Raw genomic sequence first — 15,781 nt, 5'->3', positions numbered from 1 at the left:
GGAACAGTGGGAGAGATGGTGACTGGGAAGCCCCTTCCTCTGGACCAGGAGCAGTGGGACGGCAGCTCAGAAGCCCCTATCTCTGGGCCGGGAGCAGCAGGACTCAGTGCCTTGGTCTGGTGGTCTGGTGTTCTCTGCATCTTTGTAGTGTGGAACCAGGTGGCTGCCCGTCTGCAGCGGGGTGATTCTGCATCTTCTGCATGACTCGGGACCTTGGTAGGGTGTGGGCAGACTTGCCGGTCTGCAGGGGTTTATTCAGCCTGTTCCATGTGACCTCATAGGGCCAGTTTGCTTATAGCATCCATTTCATGTTGAACATCACTGAAGTAACTTTTCTTTCTTTTTATGATGTTACTTTTCTATGATCATCAAAGTAGATTCTTACAAATAATCATGGCACTAACCTCATCAGTTGATTAACCCACTTGTGAGTTCCCAATTGAATGGGTTATTAGGAGGTCAGACCTCACTGCAGGAAGTGGAGCCTGAGTCCATAACCCTAGGGATTATTTTTGGCTCCTTTCTCCCTAGCCCTTTCCTTTCTCTCGGGTTCTGGCTGCCATGAGGTTAGCAGCTTTCTTCTACTATGCCCCTATTACCTTTTCACCATGACATTTCTGCCTTGGATCTACCCCACCACCAGCCCTAAAATCTTTGAATCTGTGAGCTAAAATATGTCCTTCTTTCTTTAATTTTCCAATATCAGATATTTGGTCCCAGCAGTGTAAAACTGACTGATACATAATGTAAATATGGAAAGTTCGTATTTGAAGATATTAAGAAATTATGGTAAAATTTTGACATAGGCAATTTTTTATTTTTACCTTTCTGCCTCCGGTAATGACAAAAAGCACATTCTTCTTTCAATGAAGCAGGGATTTGAAACTTACTTTTTTGGAAAAAGTCAATAGGTTCAGTTCTATTCCCAGCTCTGTTTCTAAGAGCTTGACTATCCTGAGGCAGTGAAGCTACTCTGGCTGTGCAAGACTTTCAGCCCTGGCAGAAAAGGCAGAGGTAGCTGTGTCCTCAATTTTCATTAAAGTTGTATGAATTATCGAGAAAGAGTTACGAAAGGCTTTGAGTTGCTAAGGGAATTATTATCTATGAATACAAGCTATTGTTATTAAGTTTCAAAATGATGATGCTCAAATTCTCATTACTGCATTTAATGACAATGAATCTGTCTGGCACCCCTTGGAAGGATCCACTGTCACCACCTGTAAAGCTTAGCTTTCTCATGGTTCACAAAATAGGCTTTAATTTTTTTCCTTTCTTTTTAAAAAGTATCTAGAAACTAAAAAAGATTTTGAAAAATCATAGAACTTGAGTCTTCCTTTTATTTCTAATATATCAATGTCACCATTTGCAATAGAGTAGATGGCATTATTCTGGACATTGTTAATAAAAAAATTACTTGCTAATCTAGTCTATAAAAATGACCATAAGTTTAATTTTTAAAATTGTTACTCAAAAAGAAATTGTTACTCAGCCAAAGTCATAGGATATGAATCAAGTGTGATAATGATATTTATAAAATATTTTTTTACTTTTCTACTATTAAAAGGAACTTTTAGCATAATCAGGGTGTGACTAGATATATATAAAATATTTTTATTTTATTGTCAAAAGAATGCTATATACAAATTATTGTGCTACTTCAGCAGAGTGGAAATCATCCAGCAAATACTTCCAGCAAAGGTTTCATAATTGCTAACCAAAGCTTGAATATTTTAGGTAAATGTGGAGGACAATAGGGAGCTACCAGAGAAAAAGCCTGCTGTGTGGTCACTCCTGCAAAATGGGGTAGCTCAGAAAAACTGGTGCTGTAGGCAGAGTGTCTATGTGATGATCATCATTCTTGATCACCTCTCTCCTCTTGCTTTGGTCTCCTAACTGGTTCTACGGCTTCCTGGAGAACAAGAACTTTCAATCACTGCCATTATCTAGAGTGAATAATGAATTATGCTGCACTTTGTGAACTTGCACTTTACATGGTTTCTTCATGTTGTTTTGTGCTGCATTTGCTGATCACTATCCAATCTGCCTCACATATTTAGTTGATTAAAATGAGAAATTTCAACAACAACAACAACAAAGAAATTATGGTAAATACTCGGGGCATGGTAAAGGTATTGTAGTTATTTTTAAAATTTGTACACATCAAAAGTTGGCACTGAAGTAAATTACTAATGCACTGATATACTGCTTGTGATGTCTTGGATTTCTTCCACAATTATCTAGGTGGAGGATGGAGAAAGGGACCTAGATGAAACAAGATTGGGAATTACTGGTGATATCTTAGCTTCATTTACTATTCTATCTACTTTTGTCTTAGAAATTTTTTATAAAAATAACTACAATATTGGAAAACCAGCTTTGATGCATTTCAAGAGATGAGTATGTTTTCTTCTGAAAAATTCAACTCAAAAGTCAGAGCTCTTCAAATTCAAAACAAGAAAATGGCATTAAGAATGCTATGGTGCCTCTGGAATGCAAAGTTTTGTATTTGAAGCTACAACATTTGCACTGAGATATGCATGCTAATCAGAGATAGATATTAAAATATTCATAAGTAACCCTTGAATATTTCAAAATTTTGTTTTATTTTAATCCAGTGCACATTGTTATTGTATAACATATTCTAAGTGGCTATTTGTCCCATAGCCGAATGTATCTCTAATTATATATTTTAGGGTATCAGAGCACTGCATGGATCCCCAAAATGAATTAGATGCTGATCCCAAAAACTCACATTTAAAATAAATTTCTGATAAGTGAATAAAGCATCTGTTCTCCAGTGTTCATGGTGTAATGCAATGGAAAAGTCGAAATCCTTAAAACAACCCACATGATCTCACATTTGGCTTTCTAGAACTTTTGACTTTATCTGTTATTGCCTTCCCTTGTCCTTCTCCATTCTTACTTAAAAATCCCCTTTTCCTCCTATGCTTTATGATTACTGCTGTCTCTTCTGGGAATTTTCTAATAATATATTGTTAGTGATGATCTTAACTCAAAATCATATTATGCAACTCAATGAGACTATTGAAAATATGTTGACTTATTGAAATTATGCCTGACTACCCTGTCAGTAACTTGTCCTTCCAAGTCCTCTGCCTTGCTTTAATTTTTCCTGTAGCTTCCATCTCTGTATTGTATTTTATACATTTACTTTTCTTAACAGCATATGTATTTATTATTACTTCTTTCATTTCACCATAAAGAAAGCTGTATAAGCCCCAGATTTTTGTCTCTTTTATGGCCCCGCTCCTCTGTCTGAGAGCTTTACACATCGTTAGTCCTTCATAAAAACTTAATAATTTGATGTGATGATTGATCTGATAACAACTGACTAATAAAGCTATGAAAATGTAACAGGAAATTTTAAGAGTTTCTGAAGTGTAGTGATTGTAAACTGACTCATCCTATTCTGTGTCTGAGCCTGAGATGTATTTTCTGTGGATAACCAGTCATATGTATAGACTGGTTCATTTGCTGAGCGTAATAGAAAAAAGGTGTTTAAGATAACTCTCATACTTGGAGTTTGGTTGACAGGACAGCATCATTTAAGTAGCGCAGGAATAGGCCATATTTGGGCCCTGTTACACTGGGAGACAGAAAAGCTGCAAGGAAAAGTTCATTCATGAGCCTGGTAAATATGAGGTGCCCAGAAAGACTGCTAGATGTAGATGCTCCCTATAAAATGTGATCCACATTTCTACTGCTCTGGGGAGAGAGTTCATCCCAACTTACACCCAGAGAGGTGATCAGCATTTAGATATCAAAGACTTCATTGTCATTATCATTTTTAATTGTTAGTCTCAGTCTCCATCTATTGAAAAATAACAACATACCAGGCCCTTGTTAAAATAAGAGATGTTCAGTAGCTAGCACCCTGAGGAGAAGATGAGTTCTTCAAGTGTAGAGACTGGAATAGGCAGACCATTTCAAAATATTTGAAGTATCATTTTTGAGTGTGTAACAAGGGGAGAAACATCCACCAACTGAAAGAAAAAGAACAATATTGTTTCTTCAATTTGATATGCACTTGTAATGTTCACCATTCTAAGTGATTACTTTTTTTTCTTTCTATAACTCTTTTCCTTTCATCTGTATCAGAAAGCTTGTGAGAAAAACAGCATTTAGGATTAGAAATAGAAAAATATTTGTGCTTCTTATAAAGCAATTTTATGATTGGTATAAATAGCCATACGATTATTTTTCTCTCTTTGCTTTCAGTTTAGGAAATTCAGAATAATCAAGAGTATAGTATGCCATCTATAAAGAGTATGCATGATCGACATTAATTCTGACACTGCCATTATCTAATTTTTTATTCCTTTTTTCCAAAATGTAAGCATTACCTATTAGCCCCATTTAATATATTATTCTGAGAAACAAATATTGAATGAGGTGAGATATGTTTTAATGAAAAAAAAGTAATCATGTAATATTGTTCTACAAAACAAATTGTCTCATTCTCCAACATCTTAGGATCACAGATTTAACCCATTTCAAATATAATTCACTGTACTTATCAAGTCAATATGGCATTTAAACACAAATGATCAACACATAAGAGCAAATGTGGGAGAGCTTAACATAGAGTTTACTGGGTTAGCTGATAATGACACAGACACAAAACTCATTATGTTTAATCAGTACAAATACCTTCCCTGAATGCATTTATAGTGTATTGTTTTAAGTGGTCTTTGAAAAATTTGTGGGTTGTCTTATGCTATACAAAAATTGTTTTTAACAGAGCCTCTGAATTTTCCTATTTACTGTCTTTTTATAATTGCAATCACGACGAGACTGGGCACGTTCAGGGTGGTATATATGGCTTTTTCATTTCCTCTGTTAAAATGATGATGTTTGGGGGTTGATCTTCCAATGCTGAACCAACACTGCCATCCCTATAACAAAACCACTTTCTACATCCTGCCAGATCTGACTTCTAATAGTTTGTTTGGTTAAACAAATTTCTATCTATGTTCATACTTTTTTCTTCTATTATCTTTATCCAGTTTTAGGATTAGCACAATGTTGAGTTCCTAAAATGAGGAGAGAAGTGTTCCTTCTTTTTTCTGCTTTAATTGTTTGATATAATTTATCAGTTAAAATGTATATGAGCCTCCTGTTGTCATATAGGTAGGTTTTCAAGCTAGGAATATACTTTCTTTAATAGGTGCTATTCAAATTTTATATTTCCTCCAGAGTTAGTTTCATTAATTTGTCTTCCAAGGTACTTCTTAGAAGTTGTCAAATTTATTTCAAAAAAGATTTTTGAAATGTGCTTTCTATATCCTTTTAAATTCTGTAAAATCTGTGGTAATGTCTCTTAGATTTTAATATTGTAATTTAAAAAATGTATAACTGATATTGTGTAACAGGAAGAAAAGGTCTAAAGGTGCAGGGGAAGTGGGAGGGGTAGGGGAAAGGAAAAAAGGAAAAAGAAAAAATATGAGAAAAGGAAAAAATGGAAACAAAGTCTTTGCAAATAGGGAAGGGTGGAGGGGGTGAAGGGAGGGCAGGGGAAGGGGGGAAAAAAAAGGAACCAAGATACTCATGTAAAGGTACAAGATCCCAATGATGAATGTAACTGTATTTTATACCTAAAATGCACCAATAAACTTAATGGGAAAATAAAGAAAGAAAGAAAATAAAATTGCAATCATAGGATAAACAATGCAGGAGTGGAATTTTCTACTTCAACACTTTGCCCACCATTTCCACTCACAAGAACTAACCATTTTTAGTAATTTCTTGATTAAATATTCTGAAATTGTCTATGAAAATGAATGCATAATATATGTTTGTATATGTGTTTTCATTTACCAATATTTTATGCTCCCCTCTTATCTTTCCATGTTGATCCATTTGAGTTCTTCTTTGTAGTTGTATAATGTTGTGTTTGTATGACTAACACAGAGAAAATCGACTGAGTGGAGACTGTGTGGAATTCAAAGGACCTATAGGTGCAAAGATGAAAGTTAGAGAGCTCCATGAGGTGTTCAGTAACACTATGTGGTAGACAGTGAACTTGATAGCAAACACCTTGATGTTTGTATTTGTATCCTAGTGCCTAACATTCTGTCCAAATAACAGCATACTCCAAATGTAAATAGAATAACAATGGTAATAAAAATACCAATAACATTTTATAACTTATTGAGTCATTTTTCTGTACCTCTAGAATAATTCGTGACTTCATCTACTCATGCCTTTCCCTGAATCACATTTACTTCCCTCTGCCCTTTCTATGCTCTCATTCCCTCAGATTAACTGCCCACAGAACAGTGAGAGTGATATATTTCTAACACAAATCCGATCTTATGTCAAAGCTTAATACCAATTTCTGCTTTCCTTATTAACCAGACAAATACAAAATCCTACAAGTTGTTGTATGATCTGATCATGTAACTTGCTCTCCTAGTCTCCATCCTTAACCACAGTGAGTTTTTAAAAAGTTCCTTGAACTGCAAAGGGAAATAGGAAGTGAGAGGGAGAGGGGAAAAGAAAGAAGGGAATGGAATTAATATGAGAAAATGAATAAATGGAAACTAAGTAAATTTGTAAATGGGGGGGTGGAGGGGTTGAAGGGAGGGCAGGGGAAGGGGTAAAAATAAGAGCCAATATAGATTATGTGAAGGTACAAATTTCCAATGATGAATGTCATTATATTATATACCTAAAATGTACAAATAAAATTAACTAAAAAAAGAAAAAAAGTTCCTTGAAGACTCAGAGAACTCTTTCATGGTGTTCTCTCTCCAGTTGTCTACTGTGAAGAAACATTCTGCTCTAAATCATAGTTGGTTAAAATAACATCATTTATTTCACTCAGAAGTTATTTGGGTACTGCTCTGCAAGGGCAGTGTATCTGTTAATGCTGTTCAAAGAATGAAAGCTGGAATCTTCCAAAGGCCTGTTATTCACTGTTATTTGCAAGGCAGATGCTGCTGCTTTACATGAGGCTGTCAGTAGGACAGCTACATGTGACCTTGGATTCTCCAAAATATGGTGGATGGGTTCTTACTAGGTGCATCTCCCAAAAAGAGCCAGTTGTATTTTAAATTTCAGTCTAACTATTCTTTTATCACATTCATTTTCTTATCCTCTATAACAAGAGTCTGTATTCTATTACGTTTGTGGCATTTTAAAATTACCTATCAATTTGAAGATTATTAATGTTTATGTTCCCCATCAATTAGTCTGTAAGCTCCATGAAATGAAGGACTACTTCTGTTTCAGTCACTGTTTTTGTTTCAAGGCCTACCTCAGGTTCTGCACTTATTAGGTCAGCAGTAAATATTTGTTGAATGAATATACTATGAGAAGAGATTTTTTCTTTTTAAAGTACTTCCTCCAATAGAAGAACCTGGAATATTGTCCTGTGCCCTTGAAAACTTTAATTTCCACTTAATAACCTGAAAGCCTATATATTTTTAAAGCCATATTTTGAAAAAACAAGTTCTTAATGTCACAGTGGATTTGAACCTTAAATTATCTTGATTATAATAGAAGCTAAACTCTTAACCCTCCTGCTATGCTATTCCTTTTTTTTTTTTAAGCAACTTTCCCATTTCCAAGAACTTCATAGCCTCTAGGGAGAAGGATGCTTTCAAGATGTTGGAGTACCAGATGGTCCCTGGAGAAAAAGAGAGAGATGATTTCCAATTGAAAGTTGGAAGAGTTATGTGCTTAAATATTCTTCCACTATTCTGTCAGTGTTCTAAAGTTATATTGGGAGACTCTGCCCCCATTAACTCTCCTCCTCTATATCAAAATTAGAAAGTTTAGTGCTTTAGAAATCTCATCATTATACACTTATGGATCGGTAACATTGGACCTCTTCTCTTATTATTAGGTGGAGATGAGGAAAATACAGATCACCTCTCCTTAACCTTCAGGGTTGATGCTATTTTAAAAAACATAGAGATTTATTTTTAGAAAATTAGAATCATTTAAGCATTTTCACACCTGCTCCCTCTTTCTTTGATAACTGACAGCATGTGAGTCTTGCTGGGCAGCTAAGTAATATGAACCATGAATTTAGTTCTTTTTGTTTGTGTTTTATTTTTCCCTACTTGTACAATAGCTCCTGGCCACTGATGACACTCAAATGTGCGAGTGTATCTGACCTAGAATGTGCTATGCAGATCTCACATACACTTAGGTAATGAAATCTGGTTTGGCCATGGACACTCCCTTCTAGGCTTCCTCTCAGTTGTTAAGAGCAAGAGCCATTTCGGGGTTTCACTGACACTTGTATTCCTGGGTGCCACCTGCTTCTTCTGTCACTCTGACCAAGTACATTAACCATTCTTCTCTTGTTCTCATCTATCAAATGAAGATAATAATGCCTAACCTCACAGACTGGTGGTGATAATTATATGAGCTAATGTATTAAGGAGATTAGCACGTAACCTGGCTTAATCCATTTTAGCTCTGGATACATATTCACACTGAATAGCAATATTTTCCTGAAAGCAATTTTTAAGTAGTTAAAAAATACACATTTACTTTGTAAAAATGCTTTAATAATAGTTTGACTGACATCATAATATACATTTATGGGGTATAATATACATATAAACATGTAGCATTATTAAATCAATCTAAGTAGCATATCCATCACCCTAATGATCTCTGTCATCTTTGCAGTGAGAGATATCTCCAGTGTGGAGATGTAAATGAGAATCTGAAAATACAAAGATCAGATTGCTGATTGCTTTCCCAGCAGTGGCCTTAATTGTCACTGTCTGTTTTACTTTGCTCAGTATTTCCTAGAGCTTACTCAGAGGTGCCTGGAAGTTAGTAGTCATCTTTGCTATGTATATAGTAAACAAGTTTTTACTTACCTTTGAAACATCGGACTCTTTGTTTGAGGGCTAGCTGTGTCCATCTGGGGATGCTGATTAATGATTTGGTAGTAAACCCGATGGGAAGAAAAGGAAAGAATAAAATTTGTATGGTTAATTTTGATATCAACTGGGCATTAATATGGGAGGTCCTCACTTAGCTGCCCCTCATGATCCCGCTGCTCAAGCTCAGAGTGGGGGCCAGGAGTGGTTACATGTTTTGGGCTTATCTACAGCATTAAACAAAAAATATAAAGATAAAAGTACTAATCTGTAGACAAAATGGCATGCAGTGATCCTGGGGAGCGCAGCGAGGGACACACACAGTGCTGCATGATAGTGACAGCGGTGAGGTAGAGTCCGAGAGGCCCTCTTTGAAGAGCTCTCATTTCAACAAAATTTTAAAGGATGGGGAGAAAGTAAAAGCAGTACCCTGAGCCAGCAAAGAATTGAGCTTGTTTCAGAAACAACAAAAAGACAATGTGCTTGGAATATCAAAAGAGGGTATTGTGAGAAGAGCTAACAGTGACTGTCCCTGAACTTGTGGGCCATAATGCAGTTTGGATTTAAAATTAAGTCACTTGGAAACTGCGAAAATGTTATAATCAAAAGTATGATATAGTCTGATCTAAGTTTTAAGAAAGGCATTTCATGCCACTTCACAACCTTTAGAATAGCTATTAAAATAAAAAACCCTCCCCCCAAAACAAACAAACAAAAATCCTCTTAAAATAACAAGAGTTGGCCAGGCATGGTGGTGCCTGCCTATAATCCCGTGCCTGTAATCAGAGCACTTGGAAGACAACTCAGGAGGATTGCCATGAGTTCGAGGCCAGCCTGGGCTACATAATGAGTTCAGAGCCAGCCTGAACTACAAAGCAAGACACTGCCTCAAAACAACAACAAAAAAATATAAAAAATAAAAAAATAAAGTAAGAGTTCACAAGGATGTGGAAAATTGCACCCCTTGTGCATTGCTAGCCAAATATAAAATGGTGATGCCTTTATGGTGAAACAGTATGACACTTGCCAAAAAAAAACCAAGCAGAATTACCACATAAGCCACTAACTCTACTGTAGATATATACCCCAAAGAATGGAGAGCATAAACTAGAACAAATATTTATACCCATGCTTATAGCAGCATTATTTGCAGTAATCAAAAATGGAAACAATTCAAGTATTCACTGCCTTAGCAGATTCCAGCTACTCTAACAAAGTACCATAGATTGGGCTGCTTATTAGAAGCAGAAATTTAGTTCTCAGTTTTGGAGGCTGGAAATCTGAGGAAAGTTGCCACAATGGTTAGGCTTTGGTGAACTTCCTTTTCCAGGTTACACACTGCCAACTAGCATACTCACATGGCAGATAGAGGAGTGGAGAGCTCTTTGTACTGTTTTAAAAAGGCATTCATCCCATGTAGAAGGGCTCTACCCTCATGACCTAAGTACCTTCCAAACACAGGACCTCCTAATACACTTTGAGGTGTTAAGATTTCAAGATATGAATGTTGCAGAAATACAAACATTCAGTTCACAGCATTTGTTGGTGGATTAGTAGATAATTATTGTGTATAGCTACATACATTGAAATGTTATTCATTCTTAAAAATACTAAATGCTGCAATGTAAATGAATATAAATACACCATAAATGAAAGAATTCACACACACACACACACAAATGCACACACACACACATAAGATTGATTACATTTATATAACCTACCTAGAGTAGTCAAATTCATAGAGACAGGCATTAGAATAGCAGTTGTCAGAGCCTAGGAGTAGTGCAAAGTTGATATTCAATAATATAGTTTTTGTTTGGGATGATGAAAAGTTGTGGAGATGAATGGTGGTGCTGATTACACACCAATGTGAATGCCAGAGAATAGTGCACTTGAAAACTGTTAAATGGTAAATTTTACCTTAAGTATATTTTACCATAATTAAAGCAAAAAACAGCTCCTGAAAGTTGGTTCAAAAGAGAGAGAATGGTAGCAGTATGAAAACACAGAGACCAGCTGGAAAATGTTGCAATGTCTGATGGGAAATAATGGTACCCTAGAAAAGAAAAGAGTGGCAGAATAAGTAAGATCACATTCTGAATAAAATTGGAGTAGCAGTGTGATGACGGGTTGTATGTATATGATGAGGATAAAAGATAAATGCAGGATGACTACTGCATTAGTCAGCTTTCTATTACTGTAACAAATATCTGAGATACTCAATTTAAGAACCTCAAAAGGTTTGTTATGACTTATGGTTCTGAAAGTTTTAGTCTATAATCAGTTGGCCTGGCTACTTTTGGGCCATGAGTGACTCAGAACAGGATGGAAAGAAGCCTGTTAGCCTTGCGCACAGAATATGAAAAAGAGGAAGAAGAAAGGGCTCCATCCTAGTATCCTCTTCAAGGGCATGCCTTCAATTATTGGGAGACATCCCTCTAGACTCAACCTCTGAAAGATTCCAGTTTTAGTCAAGCCATGGGCTTGGTGGCTAAGCCTTTACCACATGGGCCTTTGGTGGACGCTTATATATTTTGTGTTTAAATAGTATGATGGCAGAATCCAGACATTTGGGTTAGGTCAGAGGTAAGCTGCTGTATCACTGAACCATAGATGATAATTAAGGAACTAATTATAGGTAAAATTGAGTGACAACACAAAACTACTGTATGAAAGTGGCAGTGAAAGAATACAATGAGAAAGAAAGATGACTCAGGAAAAGTGAGTTTCTGTAGTTTGTTTTTTGTGTGTGTGTGTGTGTTTTGTTTTGTTTTTTTTCAGTACCAGGGATCGAACTCAGGACCTTGTGCTTGCGAGGGAGGCAGCGGAACAACAGAGCTAAATCCCTGGCCCAAGTTTCTGTAGTTTTTAAACTGTAAATCTGAAATGGGCATAAGTGAAATATTCTAGCATAGGAATAAGAATATTAATTGGGTTGAGCAGATTCGTCTGTGTAAGTCTGTTGTGCGTTGGAAATTAGAGAAACCCATGGAAGTAGGAGTTAGTGTTATACCCAGAACATATGCCAACCACAGCTCAGTACCTTTTCATGATTTTCATGATATAAAATAGGATATTTTGTTTGTATGAAAACGTAACACCCTTGGTTACTGTAGGTATGTTTTCAGATGATCTGCATATTCATCTTCCAATGTGAATAATGTCTCACGGAAATTCCCAGCAAACAGACAGCTGGGTCTGTGCCTCAGAGCCAGTGTAAGCCAGTCTTGGGTATCAGTCAGACCTCTGCTCAAATTCTTACTCCTTCTCTAAGTGTCAGGATATCCTTTCCTTAACTTTTCTGGGGTTTTATTCTGTAATTTATTAAACTTAGATTATGGTGTTTAATGCAATGATTTATTATAAGGATTAAAGTTAATGCATCTAAATTCCCTGGACATAGCAGTAGATATGGTAGCAGTTGGTGTTCTTATCAAGACCTGTTGGGGCTAGGACTAACATTGGATTTGACCAAACAATAAACTGTAACAAGTAACAAGGGAATAGTTTTAAAAATGATGAATGATTTGAAAATCATTCCAAAAAAATTGTTTCAACAGGATGTGGGTAGCTTCAATAAAGTGATGGAAAAGGAAGACATCAAGAATTGTCATAGTCAGAAGATAATCTAATATACAGCTCATGATAAACTGTCTTTTCATCTTTTCTGGACAATCTGACCTATTGGGGAGAATTTAAGGTAGTAGCTTCAACTTTTAAAATTGAATAGTTTTTTTTCTATCATATCTGTTATCCCCATACTTTTGATTGTGTATCTCCATCAATCAACTTTTAACGTGTACCTTTTTATTTATATTTATGAACTGATGTATTAAACATTATGTATGTTTTAAAATATACTCGATATAGAAATATTAAGAGGATTTAAGGATGCCATAATATTTTAAAATAATTTTTGTTTGCTTATAATTGCTTATGAGTAACATTGTTTGCTCTTAGGAGAAAATCATTAATTATCTTTTTAAAGAGTTCTGTGACTATCCTTTATCATTCTATATGTTGATCTTACACTTACTGAATAATTATGGAAATACAGTAATTTCAAGATCAGTGTATTTTTAATCTTCATCTTAAAAATTATTGTAGGTAAAAAACACCTGAAAAAGACAGTTAAACATAACCAGAAAAGTTACATCATTAGGAAATTACACATCTGAGTCTCATACTACTGTTTTATATGTTACTTGTGCAAATGTTTTTGGTAAAATTCTATTGGTAAATTACATCATCCCTGATATTTATCAGTTACTTGCCAGAATTAATCAGGTGTTGAATTTTCATACTTTTGAAAATGGGGCTTAAAATTCACTAATATCTTTTGGCAGGTTATTTTATAGGTAAAAAATCCTGTTGCTGAGAATTTAAAGGAACAAATTATGAGAGAGCTTTGAAAACACTATGATTTGATATCTTTACTGTCATAATGTTATTATTATGGGAACATTTCCAAACATCCATCTTGAAAACATTCTACATGTATGTCTTTCTTTCAGAAGTAATCCTTCTCTCTTGCATTGTTAGCATATCACTTATATCTTGATGCAACAATTTTTTTTTATTTCTCACATTTCAAAATAGCTATGAATAACATTATTTGAAACTACTTCATAGCAAAGGGCATCGACTTTGATTTTTTGCAAAAGAAAATATTCATTTAAATTAGATAACTGTTTAAATATGTTACCATTAGATAGCCAGCAGATGTCTATGTTGCATAAAATACTTTCTCTCTTCATAATACTTAAAGGTATTATGAAATTTCTATTTTAATCTATTATAACCCATAAATCTATTTAGACCACCACCGTAGAGAAATAGCCATGTGATGTGCTGTAATCAAACTATTGATGATGACAATAGTATTTTTATCTTATTTTGGATTGGACACTAAAAATACATAGAAAATGTAAACATACTGAGGAAAAAACAGGAAAGACTGAACAGGAGGTTATATATCAAAGTTGTCCCTAACTTTCCAGAACAGCGAGTAGACTATGATAGAATACCAATTAAGGGCGATAGTTTTTATTTTTTTAATCACTGGGGTTCAGCTATTAATGTTTGAGGGGCTTTGATCCCACAGTTGTTAGGTACAAAGTAAAGTTCACTTTCATGCAAAGTGAAAAACCTCTCTCCACTCTTTAAACCTTGTTTTTAGTTTTTAGCATAAATAAGAGATTTTAAAGTTAAGGTAAAAAATAAGGTTATGAAGGTCATCACAACTTTTACTCATAAGCCAGGGATTTTTATCCTTCTTGGCCAAATGACAGTTGCCTCTTGATTGATAAGATGGGTAGTGAAGTAGCTGTTGGTCCTCTTGTTGATGTATTTCCAGTTCAAGAAGCCATGTAACATATGGTAGGATTCTAAATGAGTTGAACTCTACATATGTGATTTCATACACTGGTTCTTTCTTGGTGGTTATGGGATGGTGATTTAGACTACTTTTTTTTTTTTTTTCAGTGAAGAGAAGCTGATTTTTGCCTTGTTATCTTATCCTATGAATTTTCAGTTTTGCCAATTCCCACACATCAGTTTAATTTTTTGGTTAATTGGTAGTTACAATTAATATTTATAGTCATTTTTCAGACTAGAAAATGTAGGCCTTAAAGCCTTCTGTATTTATAACCAGTGAATACATGACATTTCAGGGGAAAATATCCTGAAGCTTTTGCTGACTTTGCTGATGATACCACAAAAAAGCAAGTAATTACTTTCTGGTTGTTACTTTTAGTTTATAATAAATAAGTACCAATCTCATGCTGAACAAAGGAAATTAACTTTTTATAACACCAAGAATTTATCTGATAAAATTCTTTCCATTATATTTCATCAAAACATTTAATTTTATTTTTATCAGAATGTGTATTAAAGATTATGGATCTAAACATATTTATTAAAATATTGAAGGGAAAGGAATAAATATGAGAAAAGGATAACATGGAAACAAAGTCTTTACAAATAGGGATGGCTGGAGGGGTTGAAGGAAGGGCAGGGGAATGGGGAAAAAAATAAGAACCGAGATATATCATGTAAAGGTACAAATTCCCAATGATGAATGTCATCATCCTGTATACCTAAAATGTGCCAATAAACGTAATGAATAAATAAATAAAAAGAAAACCAAAATATTGGATCTGATGTGAAATGAATATTTAAAAAGTGTTTCCAAAACTAATTAAAATGTTTATATAATCATATAAATGGAAAAGATTTATTCTAAATCAATGCTATAGAATATATTTATCAACCCTGCCCTTTTCATTCAGTAGCGAGTACTGTGCATTGGATCATATAAATTGGGTACAGGGAACTGGCATTTGCCATATTACATAGTCGCTAGAAATGGAATATACTTGACTTAACCTGAAATAACTGTGAGACACAAATAGGCATTGTGGACTAGCAAGCTGATTATCCAGGTTATTCCTAACCCATCCCTCCTTATATTTCCCTCAAATGTTTTTGAAATTTCTAAAGTATCTTTAATAAATTCAGTGGTTTAATCACTTATATACTATTATTTTATTTAACTTTATTGAAAGATGCCTGAGTACCTTGCAGTCATTTAGGGCTTTCATTATAAGATATTTTCTCTATAGCCTATGTAGTGTCAGAAGTAGAGTTGTTAAATTGTCCTGGAATTTGTGATTCATTAAAGTGTATAAATATAGTATCTAGGTGTCTAGCTTTATGTTACAGCATTGATGAATCTGTTATCTTCAAAGAATAGTAGAAATTTTATTTTTCTAGGTTATATGACTAGACTGAAAAATAAATACAGTACAGGAATATATTTTTACAGTATGGGTACATGAAATATTACCGACAGAGACCTTTCATAGTGGATTTTGTAGAAATTTTGTGTGCCTATTTATATTAAATTTAGT

The 15,781-nt window shown here is 34.6% G+C and overlaps 1 protein-coding gene across 3 annotated transcripts in view; it reads left to right on the top strand.

The window, feature by feature from the left end:
- The window catches only part of Mmp16 (matrix metallopeptidase 16), a 257,974-nt gene that overhangs the window by 101,622 nt on the left and 140,571 nt on the right, over positions 1–15,781 (top strand). Inside the window, exon 2 of one of the 3 annotated variants that reach the window (XM_087190560.1) lies at positions 12,431–12,570. The exons of the other annotated variants lie outside the window; for them this stretch is intronic. The gene's annotated coding sequence lies outside the window, so the exon portion shown is untranslated. The remainder of the gene's footprint in view (positions 1–12,430; positions 12,571–15,781) is intronic. 3 annotated transcript variants of the gene reach the window in all.

This window comes from Heterocephalus glaber, unplaced genomic scaffold (genome assembly GCF_053883595.1).
Source record: "Heterocephalus glaber isolate CG9 unplaced genomic scaffold, H.glaber_assembly_v1.0 deba00001553, whole genome shotgun sequence".
NCBI classification, from domain to species: domain Eukaryota; kingdom Metazoa; phylum Chordata; class Mammalia; order Rodentia; family Bathyergidae; genus Heterocephalus; species Heterocephalus glaber.
This window is presented reverse-complemented; position numbering and strand designations above follow the sequence as displayed.